At 51.4% G+C, this 18091-nt stretch overlaps 1 protein-coding gene across 3 annotated transcripts in view; it reads left to right on the top strand.

The window, feature by feature from the left end:
• LOC144766777 (glutathione S-transferase P 1-like) overlaps window positions 1-18091 on the top strand; it is a 144770-nt gene that overhangs the window by 51514 nt on the left and 75165 nt on the right. The window lies entirely within an intron of this gene.

The following is an 18091-nucleotide window of genomic DNA, read 5'->3' as shown; positions in this document are numbered from 1 at the left end:
GCATGACACACACACCTGCATGACGCACACACCTGCATGACACACACACACCTGCATGACACACACACCTGCATGACACACACCTGCATGACACACACACACCTGCATGACACACACCTGCATGACACACACACACCTGCATGAAACACACACACCTGCATGACACACACACCTGCATGACACACACCTGCATGACACTCACACCTGCATGACACACACACCTCCATGACACACACACCTGCATGACACACAAACACCTGCATGACACACACACCTGCATGACACACACACCTGCATGACACACACACCTGCATGACACTCACACCTGCATGACACACACACCTGCCTGACACACACACCTGCATGACACACAGACCTGCATGACACACACACCTGCATGACACACACACCTGCATGACACTCACACCTGCATGACACACACACCTCCATGACACACACACCTGCATGACACACACACACCTGCATGACACACACACCTGCATGACACACACACCTGCATGACACACACACCTGCATGACACTCACACCTGCATGACACACACACACCTGCATGACACACACACCTGCATGACACACACACCTGCATGACACACACACCTGCATGACACACACACCTGCATGACACACACACACCTGCATGACACACACATCTGCATGACACACACACCTGCATGACACACACACCTGCATGACACTCACACCTGCATGACACACTCACACCTGCATGACACACACACCTGCATGACACACACACCTGCATGACACACACACCTGCATGACACTCACACCTGCATGACACACACACCTCCATGACACACACACCTGCATGACACACACACACCTGCATGACACACACACCTGCATGACACACACACACCTGCATGACACACACACCTGCATGACACTCACACCTGCATGACACACACACCTCCATGACACACACACCTGCATGACACACACACCTGCATGACACACACACCTGCATGACACACACACACCTGCATGACACACACACCTGCATGACACACACACACCTGCATGACACACACACCTGCATGACACTCACACCTGCATGACACACTCACACCTGCATGACACACACACCTGCATGACACACACACCTGCATGACACACACACCTGCATGACACACACACCTGCATGACACACACACCTGCATGACACTCACACCTGCATGACACACACACCTGCATGACACACACACACCTGCATGACACACACACCTGCATGACACTCACACCTGCATGACACTCACACCTGCATGACACACACACACCTGCATGACACACACACCTGCATGACACACACACCTGCATGACACACACACCTGCATGACACACACACCTGCATGACACACACACACCTGCATGACACACACACCTGCATGACACACACACCTGCATGACACACACACCTGCATGACACTCACACCTGCATGACACACTCACACCTGCATGACACACACACCTGCATGACACACACACCTGCATGACACACACACCTGCATGACACACACACCTGCATGACACACGCACCTGCATGACACACACACACCTGCATGACACACACACCTGCATGACACACACACCTGCATGACACACACACCTGCATGACACTCACACCTGCATGACACACTCACACCTGCATGACACACACACCTGCATGACACACACACCTGCATGACACACACACCTGCATGACACACACACCTGCATGACACACACACCTGCATGACACTCACACCTGCATGACACACTCACACCTGCATGACACACACACCTGCATGACACACACACCTGCATGACACACACACCTGCATGACACACACACCTGCATGACACACACACACCTGCATGACACACACACCTGCATGACACACACACCTGCATGACACACACACCTGCATGACACTCACACCTGCATGACACACTCACACCTGCATGACACACACACCTGCATGACACACACACCTGCATGACACACACACCTGCATGACACACACACCTGCATGACACACGCACCTGCATGACACACACACACCTGCATGACACACACACCTGCATGACACACACACCTGCATGACACACACACCTGCATGACACTCACACCTGCATGACACACTCACACCTGCATGACACACACACCTGCATGACACACACACCTGCATGACACACACACCTGCATGACACACACACCTGCATGACACACGCACCTGCATGACACACTCACACCTGCATGACACACACACCTGCATGACACACACACACCTGCATGACACACACACCTGCATGACACACACACCTGCATGACACACACACCTGCATGACACTCACACCTGCATGACACACTCACACCTGCATGACACACACACCTGCATGACACACACACCTGCATGACACACACACCTGCATGACACACACACCTGCATGACACACGCACCTGCATGACACACACACACCTGCATGACACACACACCTGCATGACACACACACCTGCATGACACACACACCTGCATGACACTCACACCTGCATGACACACTCACACCTGCATGACACACACACCTGCATGACACACACACCTGCATGACACACACACCTGCATGACACACACACCTGCATGACACACGCACCTGCATGACACACTCACACCTGCATGACACACACACCTGCATAACACACACACACCTGCATGACACACACACCTGCATGGCACACACACCTGCATGACACACACATCTGCATGACACACACACACCTGCATGACACACACACCTGCATGACACACACACCTGCACGACCTCCACACTCTGGGATACAGGGAAACATGGGTGAGAATCCTTCTTACTACAACACTTAAAACTCTCACACCGTGAGCAACATCACAAGGTTTTAAGAAATGCACCGAACTTTGTATTTCACCTTCTATGGTTTTAAGATATCAAAATTATAAAGTGAATTACTACTTACTAACTTACACTAAGTTGTTGAATAATGTAAAGACATTTGTAACCCCGACTGAGTAAAGAATGTTTGTTCACAGCCTGATGACGCAAAGGCACCGCGTGCTTCTGCAGGGCGAGGACAGGCATGTCACATGCAGATCACACCCACCATGGGAAGCGAGGCGCAGTGGATGATGGGAAGACTCATTTGCATATGCCCCACCCCCGTTTGTAATGACTCTGCGAGCTAAGAAGGGCCGGGGGTGTGATCTAAAGGCCACTCTGCGATTCTGAACCAGGGACTTGGCGCTTGACTGAAACTTGTGCGATTCTGTGCAGCTCGCCCCGGGCCACAAACATGTGAAGATGTGAAATGTAATTGTTTAAAATTGTGAGATTCAGTAGTTAATGTATCACCCACAAGTAAACCCTTTCCTTCCATATGCACCGCTGTCCTTTGCTCCACAGTGATGTTCGTGAATATAAATGCAGACACCCATAAATGATGGAATGGAATGATTCCTAGAAGATTCGCGTGGAGAACAAATGTTGCTGTGCCATCTCTGTACGGTGGGTTGTCTCAAACATTGTACTGTGGGTGTCTTTAGCAGGTGCTCGTCATTTGGTGGGGGGCGTCCTCATATTCCAGACATAACAGGTATTACAAGGCACGTGACTGCTGGCGTGACGGTGTGGGGTTAGTGGGGCTTTGGCTCTTGGTGGGGTCTGTGGGGCGTGGACGGAGTGGGTGGGGGCGGGCTCTGTCCACACTCCTGCCCCCTGTCCAAACTCATTTTTATCGGGAACAAGCATGCCCCCGGTAAAACCAAGGGGCATATTAGCAAGAACCTCGTTAAAATTATCGCCGTTTTAACGGCGATAATGGGCTTGCTAATATGCGTTACAGAATTCCAATAGAACCCCAGGATAGATGTCCTGCACATATAACCTGGGCTTCTATTGGCATTCTATTACGCATATTAGCAAGCCCATTATCGCCGTTTTAGCTGCAGTTTCCTGTCGCTAAAACGGCGATAATTTTAACGAGATTCTTGCTCATATGCCCCCGTGTCAGGAGTTCCAGACTTGGTCACTTCTGGTTCAGAAGCCCAGGATCACTCGTGGTGTGCAGCAGCAGACACAGCGCCTCCCAGACTCACAGCGCTTCATTTGTACATTTCTCCCTGTCAGCGCCGCCAATGCCAGTCACACAACGTGCAGCCATCATACAAGTGTGGCAATCTGGACTATTCCAGGCCCTAAAAGCTATAAGATTGGCCTGGGAGGAGGATATTACTTTTTTTTTAATACATTTTGAATTATTAAACACTCTTGTGATAGGCTCACCTCGAAAGAAGACAAACACCGCCACCAAGTGGTGGGCGGTCATAACTGCTGGTGCTGAATTTAAATACCGGTGACCAGTATTGGAAAACACCGGCTCGAATTAAGCACTGCAAACTATATCATCGGCCAACATTGAAGTGGATAATCTGTCTGCTGGGCAAGCTCAGGACACTCAAATAAACAGTTTTAAACCTAAATTGACCCTGTGGATTATGTGACCTGGGCTAGAAAATTTTGCAATAAGAAACAGCAAATATTGCGAAGAGAAAAAGATAACATTTGCAGTATTTTTGTGACAGACCCTGTCAGAAAAAGACTGTTTGCCTTATGGTTTGTTTTGAAAACCAGACACAAAAGGAGGGGCAGGGTAGATTTTGAAACCAGTAGTTATTCACTCCCAATTTATAAATTACTCACACCACGATATACAGGGGTCTGACAGAGAAAATTAGGAACCTAGATTACCAAGGAATATTCTTTTATTAGGATGGAATCCCTCACCCTCCAGAGGTGGCGGGCTTCACCCTAGGGCTTTCCTTACAAGACTGCAGGCTTCTGTTCTGCAATAATTCCTTAATTGCAGCCCTTTAAAGAACATTAATATATCACAAAGCAAACAGAATGTTCAGATTCCATTAATATCCGGAGCACGCAGACATCCTCCGCTTTTATTCGCTGCTCCTCGCAGGATAACTGCTTCCTACGTATATGCTTTGTTAACTGAGTGCTTTTTCCATACATTTTATTATAGATTGTATTGTATGCCCTTTCTAATGTGCCCCTCCAATTTACGGTCTGGCCCCCGTGCCAGAACGCCTACATGTGGAGCAGGGCTTTACAACGTGACGCATCTCTCAGACGCGTCATGTTTTAAATACCCACCAGCATGGCGCCGGCTTTGTGCCGCCGCTGCGTCACAAAAGTGACGCAACAGCAGCGTAAAAGAGGCACAAGGGGCTTGTAAATCTGCCCCTGAGTCCCTTACCTCTTTGAAGTTTCTGTCAGCTCCAGAACCTTGCAGGTTCCTGTGAAAAGGCCCTCGGCTTGCGGTTACGAGCAGCAGCGCGCAGTGATTTCACGGGCCTTGGGAGTGGCGTCGCCCAGGAACGAATGGGCAGGGTATGGTATTTTGGGTGGTGCCTTGGCATTATCGGAGAGTTCGAGAACAAAGGTGCAGAGTTGCTCACACCGCCTCACTTAGGATCCGTAGCATCTTTGTGCATCTCGGACATTCTTGTTGCACTTTTCAAGCCCATGGCACTTTAATTGTGTGGCTCCGCCCCCTTATCACCCCAACACTGCAACAGCCTAACGGCTGCGATGCCCCTACACGCAAATCAGTCGGCAGAGTAGTCTACTCCGCCGATTGATTTACGTCTAGGGGGCATCGAGTAGTCGTTGAACATTTCACTTGAGTGCACTTTAAACTTTAAGTTCACATCTGAGTGCGTTTTACGATCGAGCTAAGATCCTCACCCGCATTGCACCTTTCAAGCACTTGGCACTTTAACTGGCTGGTATCACACATCCGTGCTCCGCCGCTGCAACTGTTTGATGGCGCTCAGTCGGTTATGAGTGCAGTTACCATGCACCCCGATTTCATGTGAGTGCACCCCAGACTTGAACTATTGCCCCGTTGGGTGCTTCGCGCGTCCCTGGTGTCGTGGCGCTGCGCTGGTGCAAGCCTTTCACTGCGGTGGCGCAGTGGAAACCGGTAATTATTGAAATGCATAATCAGCTGGCAGAAGAGCCTCTGGGGAGTGAGTGGGTGAGTGAATGTCACTTGAGGACAGATGTGAGTTCACCTCAACGTCGTGTGCGTGGAAGTCTAGTGCTTTGATGCAGGGAGCCCAATGCTGGTTGAGGGGCGGTGTTCCTTGAACAGCATTAAAAGGGTGAACATTGCACGGAACCACCATATAAATGTGCGATGTATGAAATGTGTGTAATCTGCTTTTGTGAAGGTTTGCAAAGATTGCACAAAAGCATGCAAAACCAGCACTAAGCACTATATTTAAGCATGAAATGCAAATATAAACACAAGTACACATTTCTTGATTCAAAATTGCAAAAAAACACAGTAACTCATTAAAAAAAGCATTGGCATAGCCAATAGGTCTCACATTTGGGACTTTATAAGTGTTTAGTTATCCAGCACAATATCCTTGGTGCAACAACATCAACTGTTACATGGCCAAACACTTATAAGGTCCCAAAGGCGAGACCTATTGGCTATGCCAATGCTTGTTTCAGCTTTTCTGTTGCAACTCTTAAGGAGGACTCCTTGCGTCTTGGGAAGTGCCCCTCCCTTTGCCACGGCCTCCGTTGCCTTCTCGGCTTCTGTAACAAGCGTGGCGCGGTCACGGAGGGCTTCCCTCCGGTCGGCCGCCTGCTGAACGGGGAGTATTCTTAAAGGGGAGTATCCCCTCTGCCAATTTTTTCCCTGAAAAAGGGAGACCAAACAACGACGCCCGAGCGCTTTGCTAGGCAACATCCCTGACGCTCAGGGGCGTAACACAGGCCCCCGCAGCCCACGCGGTGCGGGGGGGCCCCTGGATCCAAGGGGCCCCCTCGGCACTGAACTCTGGCCGGGGGAGCTCCTGATTGAGCCCGGAGGGGGCCCCCCCCTAAGTACCGTGCAGGGAGACCCCTCACTTTTCGTTACGCCAGTGCAGACGCTAGGGGCATGCTAGGCCTCAACGAGCGAGCAACCAAGCCGCACAGACAGCTTGAGTTCGAACACCCAGGCCCATCAAGCAGTGGCTTTCATGGGGGGATCGATTACAAAAGTTCTAGAAGAGGAACTTAGGTCCTCAGTAAGAGAGGTGGTGGACGCCGCACTGGCTAATCGGCCGAGGACATCCCAGCCGAGGCAAAGTATTTTTCGCTCTGAGATGGGGACTCCCCTTCTACCTCTGAAGCCTGTGTTGGGGGAATGGTTATGCCACATCTACGGCACAGGAAGCCTTTAGGCAACAATCGAGCCTGGGGCTCCTAGCAGCGCAAGAGTAAGGGCCTCCGTGATAGGGGACAAAGAAAAGTTGCCCTTCGTGGCATGTTTGAGAAGAGTGACCTTCATGTCACAAAAGAGTTGGGAGACAGGTTGAATTCTACTGAGGATCAGTGGCGGCTGGCATGTACGGAGAGGGGGGGTGGACACGCGGACAAATAAAATAAAAACATTGGATAAAGAAACACCTACCTTGCACGTCTTGCACTCCTGTCTTCTTCTTTCCCGAATACAGGGCTGTGGGAACGAGCAAACTCCCTTGCCCAATCCAGGCGCTGATCACATGCAGCATGTAAGCAGCGCCCTGATTGGAGAGAGCGGCCTCACTTGGAGCATGTGAGCAGCTCCCTGATTGGAGAGAGCGGCCTCACTTTGCGCATGTGAGCAGCGCCCTGATTGGAGAGAGTGGCCTCTCCTGGAGCATGTGAGCATCGCCCTGATTGGAGAGAGCGGCCTCACTTGGAGCATGTGAGCAGCTCCCTGATTGGAGAGAGCGGCCTCACTTTGCGCATGTGAGCAGCGCCCTGATTGGAGAGAGTGGCCTCTCCTGGAGCATGTGAGCATCGCCCTGATTCGAGAGAGCGGCCTCACTTGGCGCATGTGAGCAGCGCCCTGATTGGAGAGAGCGGCCTCACTGGGTTTCACAGCTTACTGGAGGTCTGCACTAACTCAACCCAGCTGTCTTGAGACCGCTGGGCTGAGAGGTTTAAAGTGCACATGTCCGGCTGGACATCTCAAGACGGCCGGCCAAAGAGACATGCGCACTTTAAACAGTGCAAAGTCAGCCCTCTGCTCACCATTCCTTGCTGCTGTCACTCTGCAAGTCCCGCTCCGTCATGACACTCAGTTCGGGACAGGATGACGAAAAATAAAATGCAATGAATTACTATTTTATTTTTCACCTCAGGAGGGGGCTTCAAGGGTCATTTGAGTGGGGCGACGCTCCTCAGCTCCAACGGAAGAGCCCCCCCTGCTGAGGATAACAATGATTACGACAACATGGAATGGGATGAGTATATTTCTGATCCACAACGGTGAGTTGTTGAGTAGCTTAGATGAGGACCCGGAGCATTCCGCTGGCTCCAGTGAGGTGAAAGACCCCTTCGAGGAGAGATGATCAACACTGCAATGATGAAGCGTCTGTGCAGCGCAGAATGGTGGCCAAGAGACCACGTTGGCAAATACTTAAGCCACTGCGTAAGGAATTCTCTGCATAAGGAGACCCGCACTTTGATTCGGACGGAGTGTCCCAGACCTTCTATGGAAGAAAACATTATAACACCCCTAACTTGGAACCAGAGCTGATAACGTTTTTTTTCAAATTTGGGAATTACCGGAGAAAAAGAACTGAAAAATGCCTTAAATAATGTCAGGACAAGATCCTTGACGTCCTGGGTCTGTTCCCCATATCTTAGAGATGGCAGAGGAGGCCAGAGGGAAGAGTGGTCGGGTCAATTTGGATATGTTGAGAGGTTGGGCACAACTTGCCATCTGCATGTTACGTAACACCAATGCGAGCCTAAGAACTAAGAGGCAGAAAGCCGTACTGATGTGAATGGACCCTAAACTGGCCGACCTGGCCACTAGGGAGGACATGAGAGATTCCAAGGGACTTCTCTTTGGCGAAAGCTTTGTAAAGTCATTGGGAGAATGCGTCTCTACTTTCACTGCTTTCAGTAAGGCTCAGACCAGTACGCGAAGAGTATTTGGGTCCAGGGCTGTTTTTGGAAGGGCTGACAGGAGGGCACTTGCTGCCGGCCGTGGTGCTTCCAGGTCCGAGTCTTATACACAGGATCCATGAAATTATAATAGCTATGGCAGAGGGTACTCCGATACTCAAACTTCTACCCCAAGAGAGGGAGAAACTTGAGAAACCGTGTGTGTGTGTGTGTGTGTGTGGGGTGGGGGGGGGGGGGTGAGCTAGATCTTCAGGCTCCCGATCACAAGGTGAGAAGTGTGGGTTCTTCCCAAGTAAAGTTCAAGATTCTTCAATCTCAATTGCGAGAAAATCACAATGGCCTTTTGAGTTTTTGAAGAGGCTTCATGATAGAGTTTTGGGAATACCCAGTACAGATCGGCTAACAGAGGGAGTTATCTTTAGATGCAGAGAAGTTGTTGCTGATATTCAATTAAATTCAATTCAGTTGATTTATATAGCGCACTATATACCCAGAGGGTCTCAAGGCGCTTGAAGAAGGGTGGGGGATTACTTGTCGAATATCCAGGTTTTAAGTTGCTTTCTGAATGCTAGGTGGTTCTGAGTGAGGCGAAGGTGAGTGGGAAGTGAGTTCCAGGTTTTAGCTGCCAGGTAGGAGAAGGATCTTCCTCCCATGGTGGTTTTGTTGATGCGAGGTACAGCAGCAAGGGCTTGGTAGGCGGAGCGTAGCTGGCGGGAGGGGGTGTAGAAGGAAAGTCGTGTGTTGAGGCATTCGGGTCCGAGTTCGTAAAGTGCTTTGTGTGCGTGGGTTAGGAGTCGGAAAGTAATCCTCTTGTTGACTGGGAGCCAGTGGAGTTTTTTCAGGTGGCTAGAGATGTGGTCATTACGCGGGATGTCTAGAATGAGTCTGGCTGAAGCGTTCTGGATGCGTTGGAGTTTTTTCTGAAGTTTTGCGGTGGTACCGGCGTATAGGGTGTTTCCGTAGTCCAGGCGGCTTGTAACCAGTGCGTGGGTGACCGTTTTTCTGGTTTCGGTGGGGATCCAGCGAAATGTTTTTTTGAGCATGCGAAGAATGTTGAAGCAAGATGAAGAAACGGCGTTGACTTGTCTGGTCATCGAGAGTGAGGAGTCCAGGATGATACCCAGGTTCCGTGCGTGGTCCGTTGGGATGGGTGCTTTTCCAAGGGCCTCTGGCCACCAAGAGTCGTCCCAGGCGGAGGGGGAGGAACCTAAGATAAGGACTTCTGTTTTGTCTGAGTTCAGTTTCAGACGGCTGTGTTTCATCCATTCAGCTACTTCTTTCATTCCTTCATGTAGGTTGGTTTTGGCGGTGTTAGGGTCTTTGGTGAGTGAGAGGATCAGTTGAGTGTCATCAGTGTAGGAGATGATGTTGAGGTTGTGTTGGCGTGCGATGGCCGCGAGGGGGCTCATGTATACGTTGAAGAGGGTGGGGCTGAGTGAAGATCCTTGTGGTACGCCGCAAATGACTTCAGTGGCCTCTGATTTGAATGGTGGGAGGCGCACTCTCTGGGTTCTTCCGGTGAGGAACGAGGTGATCCATTCCAGTGCTTTTCCTTGGATTCCGATGTTTCTGAGGCGTTGTATAAGGGTGCTATGACAGACTGTGTCGAAAGCTGCGGAGAGGTCGAGGAGGATGAGGGCGACTGTGTCACCATTGTCCAGTAGAGTTCGAATGTCGTCTGTTGCTGTGATGAGTGCGGTCTCAGTACTGTGTTTGGCCCGGAAGCCGGACTGTGAGGAGTCGAGGGATTTGTTGGTTTGAGGAAGGCGGCGAGCTGGTTGTTGACAGCTTTCTCGATGACTTTGGCCGGGAATGGAAGGAGCGAGATGGGGCGGTAGTTTTTGAGTTCGGTCGGGTCAGCTGTGGGTTTTTTCAGAAGGGCGCTGAGTTCAGCGTGTTTCCAGGTTTCCGGGAATGTGGCGGAGTTGAGGGAGCAGTTGATGACGTCTCAGAGGTGTGGTGCTATGATGGAGTCAGCTTTGTTGAAGATGTGGTGAGGGCATGGGTCTGTGGGGGATCCTGAGTGGATGGAGTTCATCAGGCGGATGGTGTCCTCAGTGGAGATTGGGTCCCAGTCCTTAAGGATGTTCAAGGGGGGAGAAGGTACTGCAGAAGGTTGGGTGTGTTGGTCTCCGGGTTGGTTGTCAAAGCTGTTGTGGATGTCTGCGATTTTGTCGTGGAAGAACGAGGCTAGGGAGTCGCAAAGGGCTTGAGAGGGAGTGATATCGTTGGAGTTGGCAGTGGGGTTGGTGAACTCTTTGACGATGTTGAATAATTCCTTTGAAAGCGGCTTTCTTGGCAGTCCGGATCAGTTGGTGGTGTCTGCGGGTGGCGTTTTTGAAGGCGTCCCTGGTGCTGGAGTTTGGGTCTTTTTTCCAGGCCTTCATAAGGGAGCGGCAGAGTTTCTTGGATTTCTTAAGATCATCGTTGAACCAAGGGGTGTTTTTGCTGCCTAGTTTGATTTGGCGTTTTTTTCAGGGGTGCTAGGTTGTCAGCGCTGTTAGTTAGCCATTGAGTGAGGTTAATGGCTGCTTGGTTGGCGTTTGAAGAGTGGGCAGGGGGGTTTTGGAGAAGCGATGAGGAGATTTGGTTGGTGGTGATTTTGTTCCAGTTTCTTCGTAGAGTGGGTTGAGGGTGGTTGTGGGTTGTGGTCTTTTTGTAGGTAAAGTGAACGCAGCTGTGGTCCGTCCAATGGAGAGCTGTGGTGTGACTGAAGGAGATATGTTTGCTGAAGGTGAAGATGGGGTCGAGTGTGTGACCTGCATAGTGAGTGGGGGTATTAACAAGTTGTTTGAGTCCGAGGTTGGCGAGATTGTCCAGAAGGGTGGTGGAGTTGTTGTCGTTGCTTTTGCTTTTCTCCAGGTGAAAATTGAGGTCTCCCAATAGAATGTAGTTCTCGGAAGGGAGGGCGTGTGGGGTGATAAAGTCAGTGATGTCTTCACTGAATTGTGCACGGGGTCCTGGTGGCCTGTAGAGGAGGGTGCCTCTGAGTGTGGTCTTGGGGTCGGTGTGGATCTGGAAGTGAAGGTGTTCGGCGCTAACGAGGTTGACGTCTGAGTTGGTTGAGATGCGGATGGAATTCTTGTGGACGATAGCGATGCCTCCTCCTGTTTGTTTGTAGCGGTCTTTTCGGATGATCTTGTAGCCTTCCGGGATGGCGATGGTGATGTCAGGGGCTGAGGAGGCGTTCATCCATGTTTCTGTTAGGAAGGCGACGTCCGGAGAGATGGTGTCTAGTAGATTCCAAAGGTCGATAGCGTGTCTGTGGACCGAGCGGGTGTTGAGCAGGATGCATTTTAGGTGGTTGGTGTCAAGTTTCTGTTTGGTGTTAGTGGATGAGGGGTTGGTCTTGGTGCCGTCAAACTTGCAGGAGTTGCATGTAAATGGTCCATGGGTGTATCCAGGAGCGGCTTGGGCGCATTTGGGGAGGCGGCCGGGGTTTAGGGCTAAGAGGGTGGAGGCGTCGTATGTAATGCGGGTGGGATGGGTGGTGTGGGGGCCAGGGGGTATGGCTCTGGGCGCGGTCCAGGCGCGGACGGGCGCAGACGGGCTTACCTTTGGCGCGCCTTCGGCGCGGATGGGGCGCGACCGCTGCGCGTTAACGCTGCACGCTAAAGCATCTGTCATATGTGGGTAGTGGAAGGGGAGGGGCGAGGGAGGGTCAGCCTGGAGGCGGGAGCGGGGGGGAGCCACGAGTGACCAAACAAATGGAATGCCAGGAATCGAAACTGGGGCGCAGTTACACGACGCGACCACAATGAGGAGTCTAAAATAAACAAACAAACCAATGCGGCGCAACTTCTAATAAATGAAAATGAAGAAGCTATGCAACGATACCAGGCGCTGTTTTCGCTTCGAGGCGCTAGTGGGCGAAGTCGGGAGCAATCACGATACCAGGCGCTGTGGTAGCTTCGAGGCGCTTGTGGGCGAAGGTAGGATCAATCTCTGAGGTAGGTAATGGGTAGGTGAGTCAGGGAGCGTGGAGGAGCGACCGCTACGGAGCTAGTCCAGCTGGTCACCAAGATAGAGTCAGAGGGTCCCAAATGTTAGAGATAGGGGCATTGATTCGAGTACCAGATCAGGAAAGATCGAGGGGTTACTTGACTACAGTGCTCCTTGTAAAGAAAAAGGACAAAGGATGGCGTCCTGTCATAAATTTAAGGGAGAGTGAGCAGCTTGAAGGTCACTCTCTTTTTGACGGGGAGCCAGTGGAGGTCTCGTAGGTGGTGAGTGATGTGGTCTTGTTGTGGGATGCAGAGGACAAGTCTGGCTGTGGTGTTCTGGATGGTCTGGAGTTTGAGGAGTAGACATTTGTTGATTCTGGCATAGAGGGCATTCCTCCAGTCTGCTGGTTATGTGTGTGATGGTCTTTCTGATTCAGGGGGATCCATTTGAAGGTCCTGCAGAGAATGCCAAAGGTATTGAAGCACGTGGAGGGTAAGGAGTTGACCTGTCGGTTCATGGTGAGGGACGAGTCGAGTATGATGCAGAGGTTGCTGGGATGGTTTGTAGGTGTAAGAGGATTACCAAGGGGGGTGGGCCACCAGGTGCTGTCCCATGCGGAGGGGATGGATCCGAGGACTAGGACTTCGGTTTTCATCGAGCTCAGCTTCAGGCATCTGCTGCTCTCCCAGGATGCGGTGTCCTTAATTCCTTCCTGGAAACTGTGGGGCATATTATCAAGACAGGTGATACAATTATCGCCGCTTTAGCAGCAGAAAACGGCGCTAAAACGGCGATAATGGGCTTGATAATATTCTCTGTGGTATTCCAATTGAAGCTCAGGTTAGATGTCCTTCCTGTCTAACATGCGCTTTAATTGGAATTCTATAGAGCATATTACCAAGTCCATTATCGCCATTTTAGCAGCAGTTTTCTGCCGCTAAAGCGGCGATAATTTTATCGCCTGTCTTGATAATATGCCCCTGTGTTTGGTAATGTTGGGTTCCTTGGTGACGGAGCGGATGAGTCGGGTGTCATCAGTGTAGGAGACTATGCTTAGTCCATGTTTTCTGATGATGGTAGCGCGGGTGCCATGTAGATGTTGAAGAGCGTGGGGCTGAGCCAGGATCCTTGTGGTACTCTGCAGCTGATCTCTGTGGACTCGGAGCGGAAGGGCAGGAGTCTAATTCTTTGAGTTTGGCTGGTGAGGAAGGAGCAGATTTAGTCTAGGGCAGTTCCATGTATGCCGGTGTCCTGGAATCTGGCAGTTAGTGTGCGGTGGGAGACGGTGTTGAAGGCTGCTGAGAGGTCTAGTAGAATGAGGGCTGCGTGTGGCCTTGGTCGAGGAGAGTGCGGATGTCCTCCGTGGCGGCTTGGAGGGCGGTCTTGGTGCAGTGGTTGCTGCGGAATCTGGATTGGGAAGTGTTGAGGATCAAGTTGGATTCTATGAAGTTCGTGAGCTGGTTGTTGACGATCTTCTTAGTGACTTTGGCTGTGAAGGGGAGGAGAGAGAAGGGTCTGTAGTTCTTGAGGACCGTCAGGTCTGCGGAGGGTTTCTTGAGGAGGGGCTTCACTTCTGCGCGTTCTCAGTTGTCGGAGAACATGCCTGTTTCGAGGGTGCAGTTGATAGTACGTCGTAATTTTGGTGCTATGGCGGAGGCCAATTTGTGGAAGATGTGCGCAGGGCAAGGGTCGGTGGAGCTTCTGAGTGTATGCTCCTCATGGTCTTTGCGGTGTCTACTGTGGTGATAGGGGTGCAGGCGGTGATGGTGGGAAGGGTAGAGTTGCCAGTGATGGTTGTAGTGTCGGTGCCTTGGTTCCGTTCATCGAAGTTGTTGTAGAGCATCCTGATTTTGTGAAGGAAGTAGAAGCAGAGTTTATTACAGGAGTCCTGGGAGGGAGGGACACCAGGGGTTTCGCTGGGGGGGTTTGGTGAGTTCTTGTATGATGCTGAAGAGTTCCTTAGAGTTGCAGGAGTTGGAGAGGATTCCGTCCTGGATGAAGTTCCTCTTCGTGGATCTGATGAGTTGGTGGTGTTCTGTCATAGTGGTCTTGTAGGCGGTGCGTGCTTCTGAGGTTTTGCTGTTCGTCCATACTTTCTAAAGTCGTCTGCATGTGTGCCTGGATTCTCGGAGGTCCGTGGTGAATCAGATGGCTTTCGTGGGGCATTGCCTGTTGGAGTTCCGGTGGGGGGCGAGCGTGTTTGCGCAGTCGGTGATCCAATCGCAGAGTTCGTTGGCTGCAGAGTTGCCGTCGGTCGTGGTGGGTGGTGGAGCATGGTTGAGGGCGGAGTTGAGGTGCTCTTCGGTGATCTTGCTCCATTTCCTGCGCGGGGGCATGGTGCAGACTTGTGTGCAGTTGGTTTTGAAAAGACGCAGTGGGCACAGTGGTGGCCCGTCCAGAGGGGATGCATGGTGTGGCTGAAGCAAATGTTGTTTCCTCCTGCGAAGATGGGGTCGAGGGTGTGTCATGCCTTGTGGGTGGGGGTGGTGACGAGCTGTTTCAGTCCGATGTTTGCAAGGTTGTCAAGGAGGGCCGTGAGTCGCTGAGGTTTTCGAGGTGAAAATTCAGGTCTCCGAGCAGTACGTAGTCCGTGGAGGTGAGGGCGTGGGACGCGATGGTTGTGGTTAAAGTGGCGCGCAGTCCAGGAGGTTTGTAGGCAAGGGTTCTGCGTAGAGTCATTCTGGGGTTGGTCTGGATCTGCAAATGGAGGTTCCATGGGGAAGGAGGAGCCATTTGTGCTGGCTGCAGTGAGTCGGAGGGAGTTTTTGTGTACAATGGCGAGTCCACCTCTCGGGTGGTTGGGGCGGTCCTTCCTCTAGATCTTGTACCCATCGGGGATGGCGGTTGCGATGTTGGGTGAGGAGCTGGAGTTGCTCCAGGTCTCTGTGAGGAAGGTGACGTCGGGAGATAGGTTGTTGAGGAGGTCCCAGTTTTCTGCGGTGTGTCTGTGTAGGGAGCGTACATTGAGGAGGATGCAGTTCAGGGGTTTGGGCTTGCTGGCCTCCGGTGGGTTGGAGGTAGCAGTGGGGATCTGGAGGTGAGTGAAGGTGCGGCATCAGTATCAGCAGGAGTACTGGCCCTGGGTGGTGTTCGGCATCGACGGCTGCCAGTTGTTGTTTCTTCTGACGTTGAGTGCGTGGAGGGTTGCTGAGTCGTAGCAGATGATGGTTGGAGGACCAGAGTCCCTGGCGCTGGTCGCTGGTCGCGGTCGGCTCATGGACAGGCACAGTCTGGCTTGTATTTGGTGCGCCAGCGCCCGCCATTAAGTAGGGGTCAGAGGAGGGAGAGTAGCTGGGAGGTGGGGACACACATGGGGGGAGGGGCTGCGGGGGCAGCAGCAGAGGGGAAGGGAGAGAAACTGCATAGAGGGCAAGTGGGCAAAGACAGTGAAAAGAGGCACAAAGAGAGACAAAAAAGGCACGAAAAAGGCAGAGAGAGGCACAAAAAGGTACAAGGAGAAAAGAAGGCACAAAAAGGCACAACGAGGCAAAGAGAGACAAAAGACAGCGGCGCAACGACGGAGCTGCACGAGGGGGGATCAGTTTCTCTGACCGAGAGGTCAGAGGTCTTGCTCACCCTGTCATGCAGCAGCTGCCATTAAGTAGGGGTCGGGAGAACAGCTGGGAGGAGGGAGCGGGAACAAGCTGGGGGAAGGGGCTGCGGGGGCAGCAGCGGCGGGGAAGGGAGTGAAACAGGTAAGTGGGCAAAGACAGTGAAAAAAGGCACAAAGAGAGACAAAAAAGGCAGAAAGAGGCAAATAGGAACAAAAAAGGCACAATGAGAAAAGAAGGCACAACGAATCACAGACAGAGAAAAGGCAGAGCCACAGAAAAGGTAGCAAGAGACAAAGAGGCACAGAGAAGGCACAGGGAGCAAAGAAGGCACAGAGAAGCCACACAGAGAAAGGAAGGCGCAACAAGGCCCAGACAGACATAGGGCAGTGGCATAACAAGGAGCTGCGCAAGGGGGTAGCAGTTTCACTGACTAAGAGGTCGGATGTTTTGCTCGATCTAAGATCCGTGAACTATGTAAGTTGTGCGGCATAGGATGGCTTTAAAAATACATATTAGCAGTCCCCGGTCTTGTAATGAAAGGGCGATTCTCAAATTAACATGAACAGAGAATCTTCATTTCATTAAAGGCAAGGAAGGCTAGCCTCATCCCACCCTCCTCATCCTTGAGGAGAGGGCATAAGTAATGGTGAGTACAATAGATTTGAAGAAATATGATGTCATAATTAAGATTATATTGAATGTTTTAACCTTTACCATGCTCATGCCGAGCTGAGCTCGTCATGAGCCGTGGAACGCTCACTCGCGGGGATAATTCCCCTGCTGTGCTGAGCGTTCCACGGGAGCCGGTGCACCTGTGACGAGCTCAGATCGTCATGAGCACAGGAGCGCCGTGCCTCATTACGAGCTGAGCTCGTCATGAGCATGCTGTGCTGTGCGCGCCCCCCAGTACAGCGGGGGAATTTACCCCCGCAGCGAAGGGGTTAAGGTTTCTGCATTGACCCCTTTTATTATCGTATATTAATTTAGAGTTCGACGGTTCCTTTCAGACAATGCTTTGTGAAGTTTGTCAAACAGTTGTTTTCCTGTTTTGTCGCAGCCTAAAAGAGGAGGATGTCTTGTGCTCCAGATATTTGTGTATTCTGAGCATTCTGTTTGCTTTGTGATGTGTTGATGTTCTTTAAAGGGCTGTATGTTGGGGCAGCAATAAAGAATGATTGCATAATGGTAGCCTCTATTGTCTTTAATGAAATCGAGATTCTCTATGCATGTTAATTTGAGATTCGCCATTCTCCTCACACCGTGACAACAAAGTACGGTGCAGGCTTCAACTTCCTCTCTCATCAGGAAGGAGGAGCTCTTCAGATGTTTTAGTATATGGTAGAACCCACTATGGCAATAACAGGGTTGTGCGGCTAGCAGAGTGCACAGTGTGTGCAAAGAATGTGACCAATGTGATTAAAACTAACTCCAAAGCAGGCGTACAGCTTTATTCTTGTAGACCTGGGTCAGGATTAAAAAGAGTGAAATGACACAACTGCAGTGCTGCCCCTGTGAAGACCGACCTGCAGGGTGTATGCATGGGCAGTGCTGCCCCTGTAAAGACTGCCCTTCAG

The sequence above is a fragment of the Lissotriton helveticus genome, chromosome 1_1 (genome assembly GCF_964261635.1).
Source record: "Lissotriton helveticus chromosome 1_1, aLisHel1.1, whole genome shotgun sequence".
Taxonomy (NCBI): Eukaryota; Metazoa; Chordata; class Amphibia; order Caudata; family Salamandridae; genus Lissotriton; species Lissotriton helveticus.
The sequence above is the reverse complement of the archived record's forward strand: the minus strand, read 5'-3'. Positions and strand labels throughout refer to the sequence as shown.